General features: G+C 37.8%; 1 long non-coding RNA gene across 1 annotated transcript; it reads right to left on the bottom strand.

The window, feature by feature from the left end:
• Nucleotides 1–262: 262 nt before the first annotated feature.
• Nucleotides 263–1,058, bottom strand: LOC131997277 (uncharacterized). The gene is made up of 2 exons (XR_009398170.1): nucleotides 614–1,058; nucleotides 263–557 (listed from the first exon to the last, which is right to left on the bottom strand). It is a non-coding gene; the product is annotated as an uncharacterized LOC131997277 (long non-coding RNA).
• Between the last annotated feature and the right edge of the window lie 4,942 nt (nucleotides 1,059–6,000).

Here is a 6,000-nt window from a genome sequence, read left to right as displayed (position 1 = left end):
TTTTCCCCTATTCTGAATAACAATCACCCCTATCGTGAAAGTTTTTTCCCTCGAAATATTTTCCCATTTCGCAAATTTGCAACCGTTAACAAATTTTCCCATGAAATGTTTTCCCTTTTTGTGATAATTCAAAGGGCAATGATAACCCATTCACATCAAACAAAAAATCCCCTTATCGTAAACTTGGGATTTCCCAAAAAATATTTAATTTTTCCCATAAATTTGTTCACATCGTTTTTGCCGAGGAGTTGCTTTAAACATGTAAGTATTTGTGTGTTTTTATTAGAACAATAATGCCTTATTTAACAAAAATCAACACGAGATTTTGCTCAACAAAATGCGAAATAACAGGACAATTGCGTGTGGCTTTGACAAATTTTCAAAGGACGTAATGACAGAATTTCGGAATAGTCTTACTGAAGAATTGAATAGTAACAGCATATAATTTTAAAATTGTTGGAATTCCGGACGATGTTTTTGATGGCTGCAGATTTTCCTCGAGCTCCTCCAGAACATACTTAAAAGCATCTTTACTTAATCTATAGTGCTGGGAGAATCTACAGCAAAAGTTTATTTAGAAGTAAACACTTTTTAATGCATTTAGATAACTTACAATGTATGGGGTAACGCCAAAGGTTAGATGCATCTCGCACACGCCTGTGGATGATACGATGCTGCACAGTTTTTTCCTCCTGAAGCAACAATATTCCTTCGATTCTCAACATTTTCTCTTTTTAATTCAATGCCATTTTTTTTTATATTTAACTTTCATTCAGTATGCACTGATAGCCTTACAAAACTTGTAACAGCTGATTAAAGAAGGGAACAAATATTTCGAGGGAGTTTAACGATTGTAAAATCCCTTTCGAGGGGAATTCAGATCTCATGGGAATAAAAATTCCACATATTTTTCCCGATAGGGGTGAATTTACTGGGAGTTTTTTCCCTAATCGCCTTTCCCTTATTCTAAATAAACTTCGAAAAGGGATACATCTCCCAGGGAAAAAAGCGGCTATTCTGAATCGATATAAAAGGGAAAATGAGGCGATAAAACTTGGGAAAAATTTCCCCAAACAAATAAAAGGGAAATAGGATAAAAAATTTTACATTTTAAATTTTTTAATAAAAAAACAATTGTACCACTTCTTATTACTTATGAACAAATTAAAATGTATGGAAATTATTTTTCACTTTTTCATCAAAATCAAGTACAAATTTTGTTAGGTTCTCCGGGTTTAAATATGTCATGTACCAACCATAGAAGATTTTTAACGATTGTTTGGATGAAGACGGAAAGTTGTTTTCACTATAACAGAAATATGGTGACAAGCTGTAGGCCACAATTATGCATTATTAAAACAGAAAAATTAAAACAAACATTACAAAAGCAACACAAAACAGGTTTGTAAATTTTTTTGGAACCGTTATAACTTATTTTTGCTTTTTTTCCATTTTATGACCTTTTCTCCAAAAAAATAACAATCAAATGTTTAGCCAAAATAAAACAGCTGAAGCAAAACAGCTGTTTTCGAAAATTCGAAATTCGCTCTACCATATTTTTTCTCTCCCCATTCAATCGAGGGAGAAATTCCCAGGGAGTTTTCAGAGTTTTCATTGGGCTGAATATTTTGTAGGCTATTTTAAGTGTTTTCGAGTTATGAATATCACCAGAAAATGAAAAATTTTATAGATAACTATTGGTTGCCCAAAAAGTAATTGCGGATTTTTTAAAAGAAAGTAAATGCATTTTTAATAAAACTTAGAATGAACTTTAATCACACTTTTTTTCTAAAGTAAGCTAAAAGTAACAGCTGATAATTGATGATAGCTGTGAAAAAATTTGTCAACGCCGACTATATGAAAAATCCGCAATTACTTTTTGGGCAACCCAATATTTCCACAGAAATATAAATTAATAAAACTTGCAAATTATCTGCTCCTTTCATTAGACTAATATCGAATTGATTTCTGTTTTTTTTCTCTTTTGCCTAAAGTATATTATAAATTGTATAAAAAGATGAAATAAAAAAAGTTGTAACTAAAAACATTTTTCAAATATCACAGATTTTGGATTTTGTTTCTTGCAATAAAAGCAAAACAAGGTCTCAAATAAATAAATGCAAAATCTAGCCGATTATTTGTTTTTGTTTCAAGCGAAATTTGTTAGAAGACTTTTTTCACATTTGAACATTTTTTGTGTTGTAACTAAAGGAACATTGTGTTGGGTTTTTTATGATTGTACAAAATCATAAGTTGTAAAAAAAAAGTCAACATAAAAGGTATATAAAAAATCAGTCTGTTTAGTAGCAATGTGCAGCCTTGCATTTGAAAATTCATGGAAGAAGAAGATATTAAAGTGAGAGAGAGTGTGGATTACCTGTCTTGTTTTTCACAACAATTTTGAAAGCTCCACATTATCTTGGGCAACCACTCTTGGATATTTCACATGCATACATACAAACTAAGTGTAGAGACTAAACTGACAAGCTTAGGGTCCGCTTCCTTAGATATGGATGTATAGTCCCGATTCAAACGAGGTCAATTCAATTGCAGTAGTTCCCAGTTTAACAACATGTTTTTTTAGTCCCTTAACCCCTCTGTCCTGAAGACTCTTGAGAGGTTGATAGAAACATATCTTAGGGCAACGATTCCTGTAGATGGTGTTAACTGCAAGTCCGGCCCTGTTAGTTTGGCTGTTGCTCATGCCCAAAAATTGTTTGCAAGTTATTGTTGCTGTTTTGTGCATCATCTCAATTTTACTACCTGCCTAAGAATCTAAGTTCGCATGCACTTTCACACACACGCCTACGCATGTCTGTCTGGTCGCTGTCTAGCCGCTGTCTGTTCCATTAGATTGGGGATGCACGTTAATGTATGTGTGCGTGTGTGTACATAAACCTTTTTTGTACATGAAGCCTTTTTTTTATACATAAAAGCAGTTGCATTTTTGGTTGCAATTGCATTTTTAGCTTTGCATATGATTACTAGTCTTTCTCGTTAGCAACAAGCAAGTCAATAAAGTGGTTCAATTCGGAACTTAAATTAGTTTGAAAGTTTGTTGTTGTGTTTTATTTTTTCGGATCAAAAAGTCTGTAAAAACTATTACAGACTCAAACATTGGTGACCCCGACGTGATCTACTTGGTGATCACTAGAAAAATATTATCAACTCGGATAATATTTGTTTTATATTCAAAAGTTGTTTGTGAAAAAGTTTAAATTGAAAAAATCCCTTACAACGGCGCAGCTTAGTGAATATGATGAGGCAGATTTGTCCGTCCGTCTTGACTATGTAGAGCAGATAGGCGCCTCATTCGAAGATGCTCAGTCAGCATTGGAAGAGATGGTAACGGCCGAAATGGAAAGTGAAGAAAGGATGAAATTTACCGCCTTGTATTTGGATGTCAAGGCCAAATTGACTCGACAGATGAATTCCATCCGTAGATTGGAATCAAATCCCCGGTCTTCGACTGTGCGCCAATTTTCTGTTGATGGAGGTCCATTTTCTGAAAATTCATCCTCGACACGCAAAACACGCCTACCAGAGATCCAGTTGCCAAAGTTTGGTGGAGCTTATGCTGATTGGCCGAATTTCTTTTCACTGTTCTCAACAATTGTCGACAGCAGCGCAGAACTAAGTGACCTGGAAAAATTCCATCATCTGCGCTCAAGCTTAACAGGTGCCGCCTTGGACACAATTTCATCGTTGGAGCTAAACGAAAGAAATTATATGGAAGCGGTAAAATTGTTGAAGAATCGTTTTGATAATAAATTGTTAAATTTTCAGACCCATATAAAGGCCATTTTTTCGCTGAAAGCTGTGGAAGTTTCCCCAGCCATTGGTTTGCGCCAGCTTAGTGACAAATTTAATTCGCACCTGCGAGCCATGCAGACGATTGCCAGTAGAGACCAAATTGCAGATGGGCTCTTAGTATATTTAGCTGCCACTAAAATGGATAGAGATTCCCAAATTAAGTGGGAGGAGAGTCTGGCTGTGAATGAATTGCCGTCGTGGCAGTCCATGTCAAGTTTTTTAGAGCAAAGATGTCGTATGCTGGAGAACTTGGAGAATTCCGTGGTTTGTGCCGGCTCTATTCAGCAAAACAACAAAAAGCAATCATTTAAAAATCGCCACGTACATGTGGCCTCTGGAAGCTCTTCTCCTTTGTGTGCTTTTTGTGATTCAATGGACCACTACATTGTCAATTGTCCACCTTTCAGCAATCTCTCCCCATCTCTTCGTTTCAAAGAGGCAAAGCGTTTGAAATTGTGCCTCAATTGTCTTCGGAAGGGCCATGTGTTAAAAAAGTGCAATTCGGGCTCTTGCAGGCAATGCTCTTCAAAACACCACACAATGTTGCATATGGACCAAACGCCGTCAGCCCAGCCATCTGTTGTAGTGGAACCATCTATATCCCAATCAGTTCTTGTTTCGTCAGCTGATTCATCTGGAAGGTCAGCAACCACGGGTGGAACCGTCCTGTTGGCAACAGCTATTGTCCTCGCCAAAAACAAGTTTGGGAATTTTGTGCCGTGTCGAGCAATTTTGGATTCTGCATCCCAGTTGAACATGATTGCAAATCGTTTTGCAAAGACTCTTGGCTTAAATTGTAATCGAGTCTCAGCCACAGTTTACGGCATAGGTGATGGAAGTATGCTGGTTGAAAAATCTGTTGATTTGGTTGTGAAATCATGCCATAGTGATTTCACCACTTCGTTCGCTGCCATGGTGGTACCAAGCATCACTGACTACAAGCCAAAAATAAATCTCGATGCCTCCAACTGGAATATGCCCAAGAACATTCAATTAGCAGACCCTGCATTTAACAAGCCGGATCATATCGACATGTTAATTGGTGCCGAATTGTTTTTCAATCTGATGTCAGTGGGGCAAATAAAAATTGGTGTCAACCTCCCTGTTTTACAAAAAACATTATTCGGCTGGGTCGTAGCAGGTGGTAGTTTTCAGCCATGTAAATCCTGGTCACTTGCTGTGTCGTATTCCGAGCTTGAGGAAGAAGAAGAGAAGCTTTCAACCGTCGTCAAATCCTTTTGGGAAATCGAGACCAACTTTGTTTATGATGAATCCAGATCTGACAATGAACTCTACTGCGAAAATCATTTTCTAACCAACTTCGTTCGTTTGCCTTCTGGGTCATATTCTGTTCGGCTGCCGCAAATCGAAAGCAGGGGTGTCTCATCACTTGGTGGTTCATATCAGCGTGCATTACAACGTCTAATGTCTTTGGAAAGAAAGTTTCGTCGGAGTCCAGAAATAAAGGCTCAATATACAACTTTTATGCGTGAGTATGCCACATTAAGCCATATGTCGTTAATCTCGCCACAGGTACCCGAATCGAAGTACTACTTGCCACACCACTGTGTCCACAAGTTGGACAGCACATCGACCAAACTTAGAGTGGTTTTTGATGGATCGGCAAAAACCGCAACTGGGCTATCATTAAACGATATTTTGCATTCCGGCCCTACCATACAACCAAAGCTGTTCAATACCTTGGTGAGGTACAGGTTCTTTAAGGTGGCCCTTAGTGGAGACATTTATAAAATGTACAGGTGCGTTCGAGTGTCACACCCTGACGATTACCTCCAATGCATTCTGTGGCGAGAGAACGAGGCGGATGATATCAAAACCTATAAACTGAACACAGTCACCTATGGTACAAAACCCGCTGCATTCCTGGCTATCCGTGCAATGCATCAACTTGCAATCGATGAAGAAGAGAACTTTCCACTGGGTTCCAAAGTGGTTCGACGTGACTTCTACGTAGATGACATGCTTTCTGGTGGCAATACCATAGCAGAGGTCGAAGAGATAAGGCATCAAGTAACAGCTTTGCTTAAAAAGGGCGAATTCTTGATTCGCAAGTGGTGCTCCAATGATCCAGATGCCCTACGGGATGTTCCTGCAGAAGACTGTGAAACATTGTTAAAATTTCATGACGGTACAGATGTCACCAAAACTCTTGGGCTCACTTGGGAT

The sequence above is a fragment of the Stomoxys calcitrans genome, chromosome 4 (genome assembly GCF_963082655.1).
Source record: "Stomoxys calcitrans chromosome 4, idStoCalc2.1, whole genome shotgun sequence".
Lineage (NCBI taxonomy): Eukaryota > Metazoa > Arthropoda > Insecta > Diptera > Muscidae > Stomoxys > Stomoxys calcitrans.
The sequence above is the reverse complement of the archived record's forward strand: the minus strand, read 5'-3'. Positions and strand labels throughout refer to the sequence as shown.